Here is a 21,966-nt window from a genome sequence, read left to right as displayed (position 1 = left end):
CTCACCTCAGCCTCCCAAAGCGTGGGATTACAGGCTGAGCCACCGAGCCCGGCTTCAACCTCCTTTTCAGCAAAAAAAGGAAGAAAATTAAAATGTGGAAATCATTTTAAGATTAAATACACAAAAAAACAGTATGAAGTTTTCTCAAGAAGCTTAAAAAAAAAAAAAAAACTCCATATGACCCAGCAATCTCACTTCTGGCGCTTTATCCAAAAGAGTAGAAATCAGGAGGAAAAAAAGAATTGAAATTCTCTTCAAATAACAAAAGATATTATCACCCCAATGTTCATTGCAACACTATTCATCATAGCCAAAATGTAAAAACAACCTAGATGTCCATCGACAGATAAGTGGATAAATAAAATGTGGTATGTACATTCAATGGAACATTACTCAATAAGCATTTTAAAAGGAGAAAAGCCTGCAATATGTGACATGTATGGACCCTGAAACATTATGATGCCTGAACTAAGTCAGTCACAGAAGGACAATACTGCACTTATCTGAGGTTCCACTTATCTGAGATTCCACTTATCTGAGGTTTTTAAACTGTCAACTCATAGAATCAGAAAATATTGGCTTGATGCAAACATTCATAGCATTTTTGCTTGCCCATGAAATGTAAATGTCACATGATCGTTGATTTGTCATAGTTCACCACATTTGCCAATTCTCAGGCAGACTGACACGGATCATCATGTCCTAAAGCATTTAAGTGGTCTTCATCAAAGCCCGATGGTCTTCCTGACATGGAGAATCACTTAGGACAAAGTGGCCCTCTTTGAAACAACAAAACTATTTTCTTGCCTTGCTTTCTTGCCTTGCATTTTCCCCATACATAGCACAAATGTTTGAAGCCATCTTCACTGCCTTTATTCCTCTGTTAAACTCAAACAGAAGAATATGTCAGAAGTGTTCAAGTTCTTCCACTTGACACTTCATCTTCTTTAGCCCATAAATGGCATTAACTTTCTCAAATCTCCAATACGCAAGGCATATTCACAAGCACATTGTCACGCCAAATGACAAACGAAAAACAAACTCTCAGCACTGCAGTGTTGTCATGCCAAAAACAAACACTACAGACTTATGTATCAACCTAACAGAACAATGGTTGCCAGGGACTAGGGAGGGGCTAGAAATGGGAGTTGTTAACCAATAAGTATAAAGTTTCAATTATGCAAGATGAATAAATTCTAGAAATTTGCAGTACAACAAAGTGCTTATAACAATATTGTATTGTACACTTAAAATTTTGTTGAAGGTAATCTCATGTTAAGTGTTCTTACCATAATAAAACTTTAAAAAAAAAAAAAAAGATTAAACACAATGTGAAATATCTTCTCCATGTCACAAAAGCCTTTATTTACAGAAATGGTGAAGAAGAACAAGCACAATCTTAAAATATCAGACAGAGAAGCACACTTTTAACTTTTCAGAAGACATACTATGTCAGGTCTAAAATGAAAAATAAAAATCATTTATTAAAATTACATACAAAACTAGTATGTGTTTAGTCACTAACTTATAACAAGACTTCATCTTTATATGTTTAACAACTGAACACACTTAAACACAGCATCTCCCTACATCCAATGGGATACAATGGGGGAAACAAAATAAACCAGAATTATTTTTTGGAGGATGGGCTCCTTGTAACATAGGTTTCTTCCACTAGGTAAGAATTTCTAGGATCCTATCAGCATCAGCATACCAGCCAGCATTGCTATGAGAAGCTACATTAGGATTCAGTGAAAAGAAATTTTTTTTTTTTTTTTAGATTCTTTCAACACGTTTGCCCATTTTATAATGAGTGGTTTACACGAACAACCTGCCCATACCACACTGAGTTTTCAGAAGTTTTGGGCCAAAACAGCATGACCCTGGACCCTACCCTCCTTATTCATCTGATCTCGCCACTAAAGATTCTGTTTGTTTGTTTGTTTCCCTGGATGAAAAAAAGTCTTCAGAGGGTAACGTTTGGTCAAGTGGAAGAGATGAAATTTAAAAATGGCAGAAGCACTAAAAGGCATTAAAACTGATGAATTCAAAAACTGTTTTGAGGAGTGGAAAAAGTGCCTCAGTAGGTGTATTGCATCAAACAGAGAGTACTTCGCAGGTGACTAAAGTTTAAACATGTAAGAATAAATACATAATTTTTTTATAAATAAATTATGGGGTTTTTTGGACCCCCCATATTGTTACAAACATTAATTGAGTATTTACTATTTGCAAGAAAATCTATGGAGGGCACACAAATGAATAAGAATGGTACTTGCCATCAAAGAGTATATAATCCAATGAAAGTCCATGATGCCCACAGTAATACACAGATTTTAGTATAAAGTACATATCAAGGTTAGTATAACTAGATAATAGGGACAAATAACAAGGTTAATTTATATAATCATTTAAGGCAACAATTACAAAATAACATGGAAAAACTAATGAAAAGATATATAAATCAATGTCAAATAACTTGGAAAAAACAGAATTTAAGAAAAAACACTTGGGACAAAAAATTTGAATTGTGAAATGATCATCGTTGTAGAGTATTGCACAAATTTTGAGAACTACAACAATAAAAATTACTAATTAGTAAATGGCATGATGTTATATACTAAAATTTAATAATCATGATTAACATTTTTGTTTTTAAAAAAACAGTATTTTTTTTCTCTTCTGAAGAATGACAATTTTTTTAAATTGGAGTGAGACCTGAAAGTGGCACCAAGTGGTTAATAGGTAATGGAATGATACAGAGAAAAAGCCAATGCCTAGCTATAGTTAAAACCAACTAAAACAAATATATTTTCACTTAACTTTTTGTTAACAGGATATGAGTTTTTCAAAATGCAGATTGGGATATCATTTTTTCAGATAATATAATATGATCAGTCTTTCTGCAAATAAAAAATGCTTTGAAGACACAAAATAATAGAAAGAGACTTATATTATCCCTCAAGAGATTTTAAAAAGTGGTAAGATTCTCAAAAGACTGAATTCCCATTAATTGTTCATTTCCATGCAATTATTCAAATGACAGGAAACAACTAGTAAAAAAAATCAAGATTTAAGATAGCTAACAGTCTTTTATAATCTTTCTTAAATAAGCACAGAAAAGTTCAAAAGCAAATTAGGAAATGTGATATTTGAGTGAAGAAAGAATTGTGCAATGAAACACTACCCCCAAGTGGAAATTTTACAAAGTGCAACCAAACAAATAAGCATTGAAAGTTGGATAAAGAATTTATTGAGATCAATGATGTGCAGATAAACAATATCAAAATAGATTTATCCAAAATAAATCTCTACATTAAAGGCCACTAAATCAACACTGACCCATTCAGCCATCCCACTATCAACCAGAGCTAGATCACAGGGATTAAAGCCTTAACTAGAAAAACACCGGTTACATGCCATCAAGATGGCTGACTAAAGATGACCAATATCTGCCTCTTCCACAAAGAAGGCCAAAATAATAATTAACTGTACTTGTGTCTAAGTGAAAACATGAGAATTTAGCAAGGAAGTGACAAAAACCCTCTGAGGCACAGAAACTCAATGGCAGCTTAGAGAGAGAAGTTAAATACCAAGCTAGTTGATCAGCTCAAAGCCAAGAAGGACTCCCCCATTGTGGGTAAAAGATAAGTGGGAGATCCCCAACAATGACCATTACCATCACAAATGTCTGAAATTCTAACTACAAATGAGCCCCACAGGGCTCACAGACCCAGAACACAGTAGAGGGAGTAACCTGGAGTTCACACAGTTGAATTGCTCCAGAAATGGAACACACAGAGTCCTCCTCATACTCCAAGACCCAAGTTGCTAAAGCATGACACCATTGTGGGAACAGAGCCACTGCTGGAGTGCAACCTGCCCTAGGAACAAATAGCCAGGCATCTCCATATCCCTGGAGCACCATTCACTTTCATCACTCCACACCTACACAGAAGGTTACAGTACCATGACCCCAGGGAGTCCCAGTGGTATAACCATGACCCCAGCATCTAAGCTCATGCAGTGCCCTACAATCCAAAAAAGAAATGGTCAAGCACAGTGGGAAGGCTATCCCTAGGACCAAAAGAGCTGACACATGCACTCTCCAGAGACTGAGGACTAGCTTGCCTGGCACCTGCCACCTCAGATGACCATGATCTACCCAGTGGAACAGTCACCATGCACCACATGCTCCCCACATAGACCAAGATACCTGACACCATGCATAACCCTGTCCCCTCCCCTACAGAGAAGCTACCACGCATCATGCTCATTCACCAGAGACCAAGGACAGATCTGCCAAGTGATTCCCATTCCAGCAAAACTGGAACACTGTGTCTCCACAACATCAAAGTTGAGGCTACTGAGGGCCACAAAGATACTGATAATGTTGACTACAGCCAAAGAAATCACACAGAAATTACACTTCTGAGACCAGGCAAAAGCTAAGCCAAACCACCCAACCAACTCAACCACTACTATACGACACATATTCAGAAAATAGCTGTTCTCTATGAAAGTTACTTCATAAAAGTGAAAGAAGCAACTATTATAATAGATGCACAGATATCAATGTAGGAACACAAGAAACATGAAAAAAAAAAAGAAAACACGACACCTCCATAGGAACACAATAATTCTCCAGTAACAAACTTCAAAGACAAGAAAATCTATGAAATGCCTGAAAGGAAATCCATAATAAACTTTAGGAAATTCATTCACATACAAGAGAATAGGCAAATTAGATGATACAACAAAATTAGGAAAACAATTCATTATCAGAATAAGAAATACAACAGAGCCGGGCTCAGTGGCTCAGCCTGTAATCCTGCGCCTTTGGGAGGCTGAGGTGAGTAGATTGCCTGAGCCCATGGGTTCGAGATCCACCTGGGCAGTGAGACCTCATCTCTACAATAAATCAAAAAATCAGCCAGGCGTGGTAGCGCATGCCTGTAATTCCAGCTACTTGGAAGGCTGAGGCGGAAGGATCGCTGGAGCCCAACAGGTCGAGGCTGCAGTGGCCGGAAGCGGCCACTGCACTCCAGTCTGGGCAACAGAGTGAGACTCCAACTCAAAAAAAAAAAAGAAATACAATAGAGATAAATGTCATTAAAAAAAACCAAACAAGGCTTAAGAATTCCAATAAATGAAATTAAAAAACACAATCAAGAGCTTCAACAATAGACTACATTAAGCATAAGAAAAAAAATTATGAAATTAAAGGCAGGTCTTTTTAAATAATCCAGTCAAAAGTGAGGCCCAAACTTTACCTGTATAATTACAATTTGGATCCCTAACCCTGAATTGTACGCCACATCTTTAAAATAAGAATTAAAAAAAACAAAAAAGAAATAACCCAGTCAAGAAAAGAATTTTAAAAACCTATGGGACACCATAAGCAAACAAATTTTCACATTTTTAGAGTTCAAGAAACAGAAGAGATGGGAAAAGACATAGAAAACATATTTAATAAAATAATAGCTAAAAAATTCCCAGGTTCTGGAAGCAATATTGATATCCAGATACAGAAAGCTCAAAGGTTTTCAAACAGATTCAATGAAAAAAAAAATCTTCTTCAAAACACATTAAAATTAAAATGTCAAAAGACATAGAATGTTTTTAAAAAGCATCAAATCAGCCGGGCTCAGTGGTTCAGCCTGTAATCCCGCAATTTGGGAGGCTGAGGTGAGTGGATTCGAGGTGAGTGGATTCGAGGTGAGTGGATTCGAGGGTGAGGTGAGTGGATCTGAGCCCGCGGGTCGAGACCTGCCTGGGCAACTTGGCGAGACCTCATCTCTACAATAAATCAAAAAATTAGCTGGGCATGGCAGCGCATGCCTGTAGTTCCAGCTACTTGGAAGGCTGAGGTGGAAGGATCGCCGGAGCCCAGTAGGTCGAAGCTATGGTGGCCGGGAGGGGTCACTGCACTCCAGTCTGGGTGACAGAGTGATACTCCAATTCAAAAAAGCATCAAACCACATATAAAGGAATATTCATTAGCCTAACAGATTTCTCACCAGAAACTTTACAAGCCAGGGAATGGGATAATACACTCAAAATGCTGAATGAACATAACTGTCAACCAAGAATACTATATCCAGCAAAACTATTCTTCGAAAAGGGAGAAATAAACTCTTTCCCAGACAAGCAATAACTAAAAGACTTCATCATCACTAGAACAGCCTTACAAGAAATGCTTAAAGGAGTCCTACATCTAGAAGCAAAAGATGAAAGCTGCTATAATGAAAATATGTGAAAGTTTAAAATTCACAGGTAGAGCACATACACAAATGAGAAAGAGAAAGGAATTAAATCTTATCACTACAGAAAACCGCCAAACTACAGAGAGGTCAACAATAAGGAAATAAAAGGAACAAAGGAGATACAAAACAAACCAGAAAGTAATTAACAAAATAACAGCAGTAAGCTCTCACCTATCAACAATCTTCTTGAATGTAAATGAATTAACTTACCCAATTAAAAGATAAAGATTGGATGAACAGATTTTAAAACAATATCCAACTATACGCTGCCTATAAGAAACTCAATTAACTTGTAAAGACACACACAGACTGAAACTGAAAGAATGGATAAAGATACTCCATTCAAATGGAAATAAAAAATGAGAAAGAATAATTATAGTTGTACCTCAGTAGATGCAGGGGACTGGTTCCAACACCCCCCATGTACACCAAAATCCATGCATTTTTATGTCAGCCCTGCAAACCCCATGTTTGTGAGACTGCTTGTTCCTGTACATCCTTGCAATATTGGCTATTATCATTCTTTTCAGTCTGACAATAAAATGAGTATATATTACAGTTCAGTCAGGCACAGTGGCTCACTACTGTAATCCCAGCACTTTGGGAAGCCAAGATTGGGAGGACTGCTTGAGCCCAGGTCAAATCTTCCTGGGCAATGTAGCCAGATCCTATACCTACAAAAAATAAAATGTAAAAAAACTGTAGTTCATTATCTCAGTTTACATTTCTTTGAGCACCAGTAAAGTAATATCTTATTTTCATGTGCAATTGGCCATTTATATTTATTCTTGTTTTGCCTGTTCAGTTCACATTTTATTTAGGGTATCTGTCTTTCTTAAAGATTTATAAGTATCTTTTATTTACCAAAGCATTTAATCATTTGTTGTACGTGATATAAATCATAAGTTTCTTTACTGAAATGAAGAGAGAGAAGCAAAGGTCACATGTGAGCATCGATATTACTTGTGAGTATGGTGTACATTGTTTCTCAGTGTTTTGTTATAAAACTAGATTTAAAAATCTGGATTTATCTTTAATAATACTTGCTACACAAGTCTTTATTCTCAGAAGCTGGTTTTCTTCTTCTGCCTCTCTGTCCTTCAACCCAGTCATGGTCTTGTCATCAATTATATCAGGAGTCTTCAGATATTTATTATGTCCCCATTCTGTATCCAGCACTGTGCTGGATGCTTTGGACTCCTGAAGTAGACAGTTTACACAGTGAGGAGTTACCAGTTCTTTTGAAGAACTATCTCCATTTCCTTTCTATTTTATCATTTCATTCCAAGATTACTGCAGTTGCCACCTCAGTGGTCTTTTGCCTCCACTCTTAACCTCCCAAGGCTATCAGCAGGGTAACGTTCCTGAGGCAGGCCTTTGCTCATAATCTGCAGTGGATTTAACTACCACCCACAGCCTAACTTTGAAATGACTTCTAGCCTGGCTTCACTTTGACACTTCAATTTTGGCTTCACTTTGACACTTCAATTTACCACAAAGATTTCCTTCTTACCGATTTCCTTCTTTTTGCTGTAGGTCACTGTGAGAAATTGTTTATATTTCTAACTTATTTCTAAAGTGTTCCAATTTCTAACTTCCCACTTACTATTATTACCAAGAGCAACAATGTTATAATGCTTTATATTTGAAGAGTGCTTTATAACACACATATTCATGTGCATATATATACTCAATCCAAGGCTTTGTCACCAACAAAGTCATATCTATCTATTATCAATGACATATCTATAAATTATTGTTTCCAACATAAAATGTTGCTTCCAATTCTACAAAGTGGAGTAACTGTCATAAATAGGTACAAAGGTAACAACTGTAATGTCCTTTGTACTGAGTAAAATTCAAGAAGTGTGTATAAAAAAGAAAGTAATATTATATTATAAATGTTTTTCTTTTTTGGAGAGATTATTTACCTTTTTCACAAAGTTTTACTTTTAATTGATCTGTTGCCCAGGCTGGAATGCAATGGCACGATTATAGCTTACAACAGCCTTGAAGTCCTAGCCTCAAGGTAGTTACCACCACAATGGGTTCTTTTCTTATTTCTTCTAGAGATGTGGTCTTGCTAGTTGTCCAGGCTGGTTTCAAATTCCTGGGCTTAAGCTCTCCTCCCACCTTAGTCTCCAAAGTCACTGGGATTACAGTTACACCCAACCTCCTTTTTTTAATATATACTTTTAAGAAATGCAAATCTCACAGACTCAAAAAGTCATTTTTTACCTTCGTCCCTACCCTAATCTCTCTCATTTCTTGGATGTTCTCCCATACATTCCTATTTTCCATACCTGATGTCTTTTCTCCCATTTGGTAAAGCTTCCTATAGCAAACAATAGCATTAAAAATCTCGTATTGAGCAAAGCAAGATGGCTACGAACTGGTGGGAGTGTGAGTCTGCAAGGGCGAGTGCCCATAAAGACAGTCTGCATGAGTGGGGGTGCACAGGTGTGTGGACAAAGTCTGTCTGAGGGGAGACTCTGGATCAAGCATCCAAGCTCCCCTCTGGAGGTGGCTGCAACCCACCACTGCTCTGAGATCGAGCCCCAGATGCACATGATCCTCCGCCAATCTTGGAGGTCTCTTGGGAGGAGACAGCAAGAGGCCAGCTGCTCCTCAGGACCTGACACAAGACCCACACCACCACCTGCAGCAGGGGGCTGGGCACTGGCAGTGGGAACTGTGGAAAAGGCGTGCGGAGGAAATCTGGAGCACAGCCCCACTGCCTTGAGGAAATGCTGACCACAGCCATTTTCTCTATCCCCAAATGGGCAGAGACCTGCATTGGCCCGCCCAACTCTGTTTGGCCTCCAACCTGAGATCTGGAGGTGATCTCTACACCTCTCTGAGATCAACCATCTCTGGCTCAGAGAGGAAACTTCAGGAGCAGACATGGAGAGACGGATACCCCATCCCCACGCAGGACTTGGCACAGACACATCTGATCCAAGTGGGAGACTTGGCGGTGGTGGCAACAGCAGCAGCAGCAGAGGAGTTGGGGTGTGTCCTATCTAATTCATCCTCTTCTCCTAGCAGTCCACGGGGTGTCTGGCCTACAGTGAGAGCAACCTATTCGGCCTATGCTGAGAGCTGGAGGGAAGGACTAGAGAACTGAGCCCATTCCCTACCTCGGAGGTAGCCAAAGTGGTAGCAATGTTGTTTTTGTTTATGTTTTTGTATTTGTTTTGTTGTTGGGTTTTTCTGGGTTGTTTTGGGTTTTTTTGTTTGTTTTTCTGCTTGTATATGGGTATTTTTGAGGGTGAGTGTATCATCAGGTTTTTTTTTCTTTATTTCTTTATTCTTTAGTTGGTATGCTTGTCTGTTTTCCTTCTTCTTTTCTCTCTTCATCTTCCTTTCATCTCCCTATTTCCTTTGCTGTTCTTTTCCTTTTTCTTATCTCATTTTGCTTTTAGAGGACATATACATGTCCTCGCTACATGGACAGATTGTGAGGTGGAGAGAAGTGGGTTCCACAGGGCCCCACTTTTCCACAAAGAAAATGTGATCTACAGTTAGCTACTGAACCACAGCTCCCCTATCACATATAAATCAAATCTCCAAACTGCAAAAGCACAGCTCCCCATCCCACGCCAGCTTCAAAACTGAGCAACTCCAGAAGATCTGTATATGGAACAACAGGGGATTTAGCAAACAAAAGTGAAAGCTATCCTCCCATCAATGAGCAGCAGAATTAAAGAAGGGGAAAAGGGGGAGGAAAACCATCACAAATGAAGGAGAACCAAAGGAAGAACACAGGTCTCATCCAGACTCCTGGGAAGACAGTACCTGAGAATACAGACTTCAGAACTCAAACAATGAAGAGTCCCCAGAACGACTGGTCTCAAACCACAAACCCAGATATCAAGATATTAATAGAGAGAATGAAAAGAAATGAGGAGAGACAAGAGGAAAGAATGAAGGAGTTCATAACTAAGATGACAGCAATAAAGAATATAGTAAGAGAAAAAAATAACAAACTGACAAGCATGGAAAGCAAAATTAACCAAGCAGAAGAAAGAATCTCAGAGCTTGAGGACCAAAATATGGAATTAACCCAAACTGCTAAAAACATAGAAGAGAAGATTAAAAAGATAGAACAAAGCCTCCAAGAGATGTGCGATTATATCAAGAGGCTGAACCTACATTAATTGGATTTCCTGAGATAGATTGAGAGACAGAGACTACCCTAGAACAAACATTCCAATAAATTATCAAAGAAAACGTCCCTTATGTCATCAGAGATGTGATCATTCAAACACAAGAGATTCAGAGAACCCCTGCAAGACATCAAGTAAGAAGATCAACTCCTAACACATGGTAATTTGCTTACACAAAGTAGGTATACAAGAAAAAAATCCTAAAAGCAGAAAAAAGAAAGGTCAGACTACCTACTGGGGAAGACCAATTAGAATAGCAGCAGACTTACCTGTAGAAATACTACAGGCTAGAAGTGGGAGACCAGTCTTCAAAGTTCTCAAAGATAAACAATTCCAACAAAGAATTTCCTACCCAGCTAAGCTAAGCTTAATCAGCGATGGAGAATTAAAATCCTTCTCAGACATTTAATTTCTAAGAGTTTATGCTACTTCAAGACTAGTTTTACAAGAAATGCTTGACAAAGTACTAAGCACAGAAGAAGGAAAATAAAAAAAAAGAATGGCCATGCACTTTCCAAGAATACAGGAAAAAGATTGAAAACACATATATCAACCCAAAAATCAAAAGAAAACAAACAAATAAACAAACAAAAACAAACGCTATAAGAACTTCATGATAGGGATAAACTCTCACATCTCAATAAGTACCCTGAACATGAATGGATTAAATGCACCACTGAAAAGACACAGAACAGCAAACTGGATTTTTTAAAAAATGACACAACAATATGCTGTCTCCAGGAGACTCATCTCACAAGAATAGACATTCACAGATTCAAAGTTAGAGGATGGAAAACAGATTTTCAGGTGAACAGAACACAAAAGAAAGCAGGAGTTGCAATCTTAATATCAAACAATCTTAATATTCTTTAAGCTATCAAACATTTAAAAGATGCAGAAGGCCACTACATAATGATAAAAGATCAATTAATCCACAATAAATATCCATCCTAAATATATATGTACCCAACATAGGAGCACCAACTTTTATAAAGCAGCTTCTAGGTAAACTAAAAAAAGATATTGACTCTAACACTATCATAGCTGGGGACTTAAACTCCCCAATAACAAACCTAGATAGAACATCAAGGCAAAAAATCAACAAGGAGATCCAGAACCTCAACTAGATGCTTGACCAAATGGACTTAATAAACAGAACACTCCACCCGACAACCACGCTATATACATTCTACTAATTACCACATGGAACGTACTGCAAGATCAACTACATCCTCAGTCATAAATCAAGCATAAACAAATTCCGTAAGATCAAAATACTGCCATGCACCTTCTCAGACTAAAAATAAATATCAACATCAACAAAGCTCCTTCAAAACCCTCAAACATATATATGGACACTAAACAGCATGATGCTGAACAACTCCTGGGTCAACACAGAAATCAAAGCAGAAATTAAAAGATTTCTGGAAACAAATGAAAATAAAGACACACCTTACCAAGACCTCTGGGATGCCATGAAACCAGTACTGAGAGAGGAATTCATTTCTTTACAAACACACATCAGGAAAATGGAAAGACCACAAGTTAACAGTCTAACAAATCCCTAAAGAACCTAGAAAGACAAGACCACCAAAACCCTAACTTCAGCAGAATAATCCAGATCACCAAAGTAAAAGCCCAAATAAGGTCATACAAGACCAAAAAAAAAAAAAAAAAAGGAAAAAAATCAACAAAGCAAAAAGTTGGTTCATTGAAAGGATAAACAAGATTGACAGACACCTAGCCAGATTGACCAAGAAAAAGAGAAAAAGTCCAGATAAACCCAATCAGAAATGCAAAAGATCAAATCACAATGAACCCTGAGGAAATACAAAAAATTATCAGAGATTACTATGCACACCTATATAGAAATAAACTCAAAAACCAAAATGAAATGGAGGACTTTCTGATATCTCACAACCTCCCAAGTTTGAAATAAGAAGAAACTGAGACCTTAAATAGGTCAATAACAACCCAGGAAATTGACTCTGTCATAAGAAAACTACCCATAAAAGAAAGTCCTGGACCAGATGGTTTTCCAGAGGAATTCTACAAAACACAAGGAGGAGCTGATACCAATCCAATTAAAAGTATTCCAAGCAATCCAGAAAGATAGAACTCTCCCCAAATCATTTTATGAAGCTAACATCACACTGATACCCAAACTGCCTAAAGATCCAACAAAGAGAGCTACAGGCCAATATCCCTCATGAACATAGATGCAAAAATACACAAGATTCTAGCAAATTGGATCCAATGACACATCTCAAAAATCATTCACCATGACTAAGTAAGCTTAATCTCCAGGATGCAGAGCTGGTTCAACATTCATTAAGACCATAAATGTAATCAAATAATCAACAGATGTAAAAATAGAAATAACATGATTATATCAGACTCATAAAAAGCTTTCGATAAAATCCAGCATCCCTTCTTGATAAAAACCCTTGAACAACTAGGCATAGAGGGAACACACTTCAAAATAGTAAGAGTCATCCACGAGAAACCCATAGTCAACATATTGCTAAATGGACAGAAATTGAAAGCATTTCCCCTGAAAACCAGAACAAGACAAGGCTGTCCACTTTCACCCCTACTGATCAACATAATGTTGGAAATCCTGGCTAGAGCAACCAGACAAGAGAAGGAAACCAGGGATATCCAAATAGGAAAAGAGGAAGTCAATTTATCCCTCTTTGCTGACGATATGATTTTATACCTTGAAAATCCAAGAGAATCTGTCAAAAAACCTCCTTGCACTGATAAAGGACTTTGGCAAAGTCTCAGGGAACAAAAATCAATGTGCAAAAGACAGTCATATTCTTATATACCAATAACAAACAGAGAACCAAATAAAAAGCACAACCCTACTCACCCTAGCCACACATAAAATGAAATACTTTGGCATCTTAACCAGAGAAGTGAAAGACAATTACAATGAAAACTACAAAACACTGTTCAAAGAAATCAAAGATAACACAAACAAATTGAAAAATATTCCATGCTCATGGACTGGCAGAAGGAACACTGTCAATATATCCATCCTACCCAAGGCAATCTACTGATTAAACACAATACCCATTAAATTATCAATATCACTCTTCTCAGACCTAGAAACAACACAGAAATTCATATGGAAACAAAAACAACCACTAATAGCCAAAACAATTCTCATCAAAAGAAACAAAGCAGGAGGTATCACACTTCCAGACTTTAAGCTTTATTATAAGTCTACAATAATCAAAATAGCCTGGTATTGATACAAGAACAGGCATACAGGCCAATGGAACAAGTTAGAGATTCCAGAAGCAAAAACCTCAATCTCTCAACCAATCCATCTTCGACAAAGTCTCCACTAACAGTCATTGGGGAGAGGAGAACTTATACAGTAAATGGTGCTGGGAAAACTGGCTGACTACATGCAGATGATTCAAACATACACATACACAAAAATCAACTCTAAATGGATCAAAGACTTAAACATAAAACCTCAAATCATAAGAGCCTTAGGAAAAGCAGGAGACACTCTTATAGAAACTGGAATAAGCAACCAATTCCTGATCAAAACCCCAAATGCCCATGCCATAAGAGATAAGATAGGCAAGTAGGACATCATCAAACTGAAAAGTTTCTGCAAAGTAAAAGAAATCATCAAGAGGGCAGGGAGACAGCCCACAGAATGGGAAAAAATATTTGCCAACTGTGCATCTGACAAAGGCCTAACATCTAGGATCTACAAGATACTTAATGTGCCGAAAAGATAAAAAAAAACAGCCCAATTAAAAAGTGAACAAAAGACATGAATAGATACATCTCAAAAGAAGATACACGGGCAGCCAACAGACAAATGAAAAAGTGCTCAGCCTCACTCATCATCAGAGAAATGCAAACAAAACCACATGAGATACCACCTAACACCAGTAGGAATGGCCATCATTAATAATACAAACAACAACAGATGCTGGCAAGGATGCGGAGAAAAAGGAACACTTCTATCCTGCTAGTGGGAATGCAAATTAGTGCAACCTCTTTGAAAGACAGTGTGGCAATTTCTGAAAGAACTAGAAATTGACCTTCCATATGACTCAGCAATCCCCCTATTGGGAATATACCCAGAGGAACTCAAATCAGTCTACAAAAAAAGATACCTTCACACGCATGTTTGTTGCAGCTCTATTCACAATAGCAAAAACATGGAACCAACTATGCTGCCCATCAAAACTGGACTGGATAAAAAAAAGTGGTACATATACACAATGGAATATTATGCAGTCATAAAGAAGGACAAACATATGGACTTCACAGCAACTTGGATAGATTTAGAGTCCATCATACTCTGTGATCTATCACAGAAACAAAGAACAGAGTACCATATGTTCTCACTCATAAGCAGACCTTGAACAATTATCATAATACTATGAGAAAGGGATTTGCAGTAGTGAGAAACTGCCATGGGAAGGGGGTGGGATTGGCAGTTGTGGGAAACTGCCAGGGGAGGGAGGGGCACGCCTCATCAACAAGGGTACCTGCATAATGAACATTTGTATACCTAACCCTGAATGTACCCCACATGTTTAAAATAGAAATTAAGCAGGGCTCGATGGCTCAGACTGTAATCCCGCGCCTTTGGGAGGCTGAGGTGAGTGGATTGCCTATGCCTGCGGGTTCGAGACCCGCCTGGGCAGCGAGACCTCATCTCTACAATAAATCAAAAAATCAGTCGGGCGTGGTAGCGCATGCCTGTAATTCCGGCTACTCGGAAGGCTGAGGCGGAAGGATCGCCGGAGCCCAGCAGGCCGAGGCTGCAGGGGCTGGGAGCGGCCACTGCACTCCAGTCTGAGTGACAGAGTGAGACTCCAACTCAAAAAAAGTAAAAAATTAAAATAAAAATAAATAAATAAAATAGAAATTTAAAAAATTTTTAAATCACACACAAAACAAAACAAAATAATAAAAAGTGGACAAAAAATATGCATAGGCACTTCTCAAAAGAAGACATATGAGCAGCCAACAGATACCGAAAAAATGTTCAGCCTCACTAATTATCAAAGAAATGCAAATTAAAACCACACTGAGATACCACCATCATCAATAACTCAAAAAACAACAGATGCTGGAGAGGATGCAGGGAAAAGGGAACACTTCTACACTGTTGGTAGGAGTGTAAACTAGTACAACCTCTGTGGAAAACAGTGTTTTATCTACGGCAATTCCTAAAAGATCTAGAAATTGACCCTTTACATGACCAAGCAATCTCCCTCCTGGGAATATACCCAGAGGAACTCAAATCACTCTGTGAAAAAGATACCTGCATATTTATTGCAGCATTATTCACAACAGCAAAAACATGGAACCAACTGTGCTGTCCTTCAAAAGTGGACTAGATTTTTAAAATGTGGTACATATACATGATGGAATATTACACAGTCATAAAAAAGGATAAAATTATGAACTTCACAGCAACTTGGATGGATTTAGAGTCTATAATACTCAATGGTCTATCACAGAAACAAAGAACTTAGTACCACATGTTCTCACTCAACAAGCGGATCCAGAACAATTATCATAATACTATAAAAAAGCGATTGGCAGTAGTGGGAAACTGCCAGGCGTCAGTGGGAGCACACTCCATCAATAAGGGTACTTGACCTCAAACCAGGAGAAGTAGGGACTAAAGTGAGGCCCCAACTTTACCTGTACAATGACCACTTGTATATCTAACCCTGAATTGTACCCCACATCCTTAAAATAAAATAAATAAAAATAAATTTTTTTAAAATCTTGCATTGATTGTAGAGGTTTAGGCCCAATGGGAATTTTTTCCTGTATTATAAATAGTTTCTGTCCTGACTACTACCAGAAAATACTTGAAGTGATATAAAGATAAGATGCAAATGCAACTGGACTATTAAAGATGGGAAAAATTAACAAATGTTATGCCAGGGAAAGATAACCATACTGGAAACACAGGCTAACGATACTTACTCTAGTCGGGGACAGTGTCAGGTTGACCCATAAGCTTCCTGACAGCCAAGGAAACAGAGTAAAACACAAGGTTGTCACACAATTTTCTCTGGTAGAAAGATACAATCACCTTAGTTCATCAGGAATCTATTCCAGAATGGCCATAAATGTATCTAAATATTTGAAAGACTTCATAATACAGCAGTAGCTTACAGAGCAGTATCTTGAATTAGGTCCCTTTAACTGATTTTGCCTCAATAAGAAAAAGGCATTAAATGTATCTTTAAAGGGAGAAGAAAACTGAAAATGAGAGACTGGATCATCCAGAGTCCAGCCCTCCCACCTCTTCTGTTTGTACTCACTGCCTAAGTAGTCTGACTCAGAATCCTGGCTTTAAGTGCCATCTACAAACTGGAAATACTCAGATTCACATATGTAGCCTCGGCTTTCAAATGCAAAGTTCTATATCCCATTGCCCACTTAATGTCTCCAGCTGAAAGTCTAACTGGATTGTCTCCTCTACCAATCTCCTCCTCCTTCAGTCTTTCCTATCTCAGTAAATGGTCACTTTATCCTTCCAGATGTTCAACTGAAAAAACCTTAGAATTACCTTGACCTCTCTTTCCCTTACAAGCCACATATAAACCACCAAAGAATCCTGCTATATCTCCCTTCAAAATACATCCAGAATTTAACTTATTTGTACCACTTCCATCCCCACCACCGTGCCTAAACTTCCACCATCTCTTATGTAGATTACTGCAAAAGCTTCTGACTGGTTTCTCTGCTTCCACTCATTTTTTAATGGAAAATTACAAAGCATACACAGAAAGAATTAATAGTATAATAAACCCCAATGTGTCCATCTTCCTCCTCCACTTCCAATCTTGCTCCCCTACAATTTCTAGTCTCCAAATGGCAATGAAAATGATCATTTCACACTTAAAACAGGTCACGCTGCCCTTCTCTTTCACACTCCTTAATGGCTCCCCATCTCACGGTAAAAGGCCAGTCCTTACTCTGAACTAAATGGTCCTCTGTGATCTGACCTCCTGCAACCTCTCTGCCCTCATTTCTCACTTTTGCTCCCCTCAATGACCATGCTCTCTCCAGCCACACTGGCCCCCTTGGTAAACCTGAAGCACACCAAGCCTGCTCCTGCCTCAGAACCTCAGCACCAACTGCTTTCCCCTGGGCCCCAGATCTCCTCAAGGCAAACTCTCTCACTTCTTGCAGGTGTCTCCTTAAAAGTCTTCTTTCAGCATTTTCTGTCCCTTTTTCTCCATAGCACCCTCCAGAACCTATTATATTTTTACATATGTATTTATTATCTCTCCCTCCACTGCCCCCAACTATGAAAGTAGGGTCCCTGTTTCATTTCCACTATATTCCCCCAGCACACCTATTGTTACATAATAGGTGCTCAATAAATACTTGTTGGATGAATAAATGTATCTATTTGATGTTAAGTCTATTAACTTTATTCAGTTATTTCAAACTGGGCTTTAAAAATGATAAATAGCTAAGAGCTCTTATAACGCTATTCAGAGCTTCCCCCCCACAACCTGGGTTGGTGATAGTCATGGAGACATCTGGGGAGACATGGGTATTGTATGTATGGATCATTCATTATAAGCTGGAATTTACAAGTGCCTTCATGTGACCTTTCTCTTTGTGCTATATAAGTTTAACTTAGTCACTCAATCAGCATATAGTCTTGATTATTAAGCAAACACTATGCTTACACTTGCAGAGACCATACCTGTGCCTAAAGCAGTCTGCTATGGTTTAAATATTCATCTCCTCCAACACTCACGTCGAAATTTAATCCCCAGTGTTTTTGTACTGAGAGCTAGGGCCTTGAAAAGGTGCTTGAGGCAGTTTCTCTCACCCATGCCAGTTCTGGCATGTCATCTTTCCCTTCATCTTTCTCGAATAAACTTTGTTTTAAAACTTTAAAAAAAGAAAAGAAAAAGAGGCGATTGAGTCATGATTCTGCCCTAATAGATGAATTAATCCATTTCATGGATTGATAGATTAATCCATTTCATGGATTGATAGATTAATCCATTTCATGGATTGATAGATTAATCCATTTCATGGATTGATAGATTAATCCATTTATGAATTGATAGATTAATCCATTTATGAATTAATAGCTTGATAGATTAGTGGGTTATCATAGGATTGAGATTGGTGGCTTTATAAGAAGAAGAAACAACCAAGCTAGCATGCTCAGCCCCTTGCCATGTGAGGCCCTGTGCCACCTTGGGACTCTGCAGAGCCCCCAACAGCAAGAAAGTCCTCACCAGTTGTGGCCCCCCAACCTTGGACTTCTCAGTCTCCATACCTACAAAAAATGAATTCCTTTTTTAAAATAAATTACCCAGTTTCAGGTATTCTGTTATAAGCAACAGAAAATGGATAAGACACAGTCCCTTTTCTTTAAAAATCTATAGGAGACGAGGCAGCTATCAGTGTATGGGGAGAGTGGCCAACAGAGCGCGTGTCCCTGGTGGAAGGGCTCTGGGTTGCATCTCATTGGCATGAGCGGCTTGGCTGCCTCCCTGGGGTCCCGCAAACCTCCCTGGGGTCCCGCAGCTAGAAAGTCTTATGTTTAGGCTCGTCTGACCCATTTCCTTCAGTTATACTTTCATGACCTTTTGTACATCAGTAAAGGCAAAACCAAGACTCACAACCTAATAAGTAGCGCTCTGTCCTCAAAAAAAAAAAAATATATAGGAAAAACACGTTTTATATAAGGGGGCTGGGATGTCCCCTGAGTGAACGAGATCTCAGGTTCACTTTTATATATCCAGTTCTTGAGCAGAGTGCCTTGTAAGCAGACACTGATACTTGCTCCCTTCTCTTCCCTTTACAAAGGTCTTTAAAGGTCTAGAAGTTAGGTGAAGTAGCTACAGACAGAGAGGTCATCTAATTAGGCAGCAGACCCAGGATTTCAAGCCTAACCTGATTTCAAGGGCAATGTATTTTCCCCACTAAAGTTCATCTTCCAGCTATTAAGATCACATAGTGGTTAAAAAAACAGGCTGTGGCATCAGCCTACTGGAACCAAAGACTCAGCTTTACCATTATTATGTAACTGTAGCACAGAAGTCACATCAATCTTACTTAAAGGACTGTAATTTAATTTACCCGAAAGTGCTACTTCAATTCAAGAGTAACTGAGTAACTGCCTTTCTTACTAAGAAGGGGTTCTTCTTGCTGGAACACTTTAGTCTTTCTCATGTTCATGTACTCAAGATAAACTGGGTATGGTTCACCTACTGAGGAAAATTTGAAACTACTGAACTCCTAATATCCTACTTAAGATATGTACAAACATTTCTTAAAGATGTAATGTATACAGAAGCAAATGTCCCTCTTTACAATATCAGCCTAAGACTTTGCAGTTCTTATACCCAAATATAAATATTCCATATATGTAAAAGAATATATTATGAAATATAATAATATTAATACAAAATTAGAGAAAACCTTAAATGATGCCCTTAGCTTTGGGCTTGGCCAAGTAATTTCCTTTGGTCAATAAAATGTGAGTGGAAGTAGCATGCCGCTTTTGAAAAGAAGCTTTAAGAGCCACCAAGTAGATTCATTGTTGTTTTCCCTCTGCCCCAATAATAGCAATGTCCCAGACTGGACCCTCTCCTTCAGCTGGGATCCTAAATTAGGAAAACACAATGAGCAAAGCTACAGGTGGCCAGAAGCTGAAAGGTCACATAAACACACAAAAATTCTTTACTGTTGCAATCACTGAGATTTAGAGGTTGTTTGCAAAACCAGTATAACCTAGCAAAAGATGACATACAAAAAATAAGCCACTTTATTTTTTAAGGTCTTACTTCATATTGACCTCTAGGCTAGTCACAGAATTATCTAACTGGTTATTTTTCAAAAAAATAAGATACTTTGATGTCATCATAACATCCTAGGTTTGCTTATTCCTCTTTACTATTTTTTTGTTTTCTCAAGTAAAAATTATGCTGGACAGAAAAAAATTGAATAGAGGAAAAATCTTAGTACATGTGATGCAACAGGAAATAAAGGTGACTGTGTGTACATGAAAAAAAGCTTAAGAAGAAGACAGTGGTTCTCAGGGAAGAACACAACCCACTGGTAGGCTAAAAAAAAGTAGAACACAGACTAAAAGGGGGCAGAAAACATGGTCAAACATCATGCACTTTAACAAACTGAATTCTCCCCTTTGCCACTAAACTAAATCTGGCTCTTCAGCTATGTTTAGCAAATATTTTTCTTCTGCCTTCTTGGACTTTCAACAGGACTTGATGCAATATCATCTCTACAGTAATAATGCAATGACAGAATAAACAGATACACAGTCCCTGTTTATTTTATCTTTTTCTTAGCATCCAAACACTTCTTATGTGATTTTTAACAATTTCAGAGCTAATAGGGAAATAAAGGAAAACTGATCCACATGAACATACACTGTTATAAAATTTTTTATAAAACAAGTTTATAAACCAAGCTTATATCTTAGTCAAAACAAAAAAATAAAAATGTATTAAACCAAGCCGGGCTCGGTGGCGCAGCCTATAATACCGCACTTTGGGAGGCCGAGGTGAGTGAATTGCCTGAGCCTGCGGGTTCAAGACCCGTCAGGGCAACTTGGCGAGACCTCGTCTCTACAATAAATCAAAAACTAGCCGGGCGTGGTAGCGCATGCCTGTAGTTCCAGCTACTTGGAAGGCTGAGGCGGAAGGATCGCTGGAGCCCAGCAGGTCGAGGCTGCGGTGGCCGGGAGCATGCCACTGCACTCCAGTCTGGGCGACAGTGAGACTCCAACTCAAAAAAAAAAAAAAAAAAAATTATTAAATCAATCTCAGACACACCATCCACTCCTCAAAAAAAGGCCATATCAACAATAAAAGAACCAATGAACAAAGTACCTTCTTTGCTTTGCACAAGGCAATATTCTAGGTTCTCTAGAAGATACAAAAGACAAATTGAAATTGAGTCGAAAAAAATATAAATAAGTTAAAAGTTATAAGGTAAAAATATTAAGAACTAAATAGCAACATAAAAACAGAAATAAAAGAAAAAAACAGTAATAGCATGTGTCTTTAGGCTGCAACATGGAATAGTCTTGGAATATCTGGCAAAGAGAGCCTGAAATACACACCCCTGTCCAAATAATACAATGTCAAATTTTTTCCTTGCCATGAGAAGTAAAGTAGATTAGCAGATAGTGGCTATAACTTTAAACAAGGAACATCCAAAATGTCTGTGTCTCTTCAAGAAAAGATAAGTTACACATCCACAAGGAGGAAGAAGATAACATCAAATGCCCTGCTTAGGCCTTCTTTGTTTAGAAAACTTAGTTGCTAGATTATTCTTTTGTTATATATGCCTCCATAAGCAAACTGAGGAAAATTTGTCTTTCTGTATTTCCTAATAAGATGTAGAAAAGCTTAAATTAGGAGGTCATTGTGGGTCAACAGTTCTATCTCAGGAAAGATGCCAATAAATACTGAGTAATAACACCTGCCTATAACATACGCCCCCCCCCCCCCCCCCCCCCCCCC

General features: G+C 38.2%; 1 protein-coding gene across 1 annotated transcript in view; it reads right to left on the bottom strand.

Annotated features, from left to right (window-relative positions):
• LOC103274681 (peroxisomal multifunctional enzyme type 2-like) overlaps positions 1-21,966 on the bottom strand; it is a 52,114-nt gene that overhangs the window by 26,076 nt on the left and 4,072 nt on the right. The window lies entirely within an intron of this gene.

This window comes from Carlito syrichta, unplaced genomic scaffold (assembly GCF_000164805.1).
Source record: "Carlito syrichta isolate Samal-C Ts95f unplaced genomic scaffold, Tarsius_syrichta-2.0.1 Scaffold314854, whole genome shotgun sequence".
NCBI classification, from domain to species: Eukaryota; Metazoa; Chordata; class Mammalia; order Primates; family Tarsiidae; genus Carlito; species Carlito syrichta.
The sequence above is the reverse complement of the archived record's forward strand: the minus strand, read 5'-3'. Positions and strand labels throughout refer to the sequence as shown.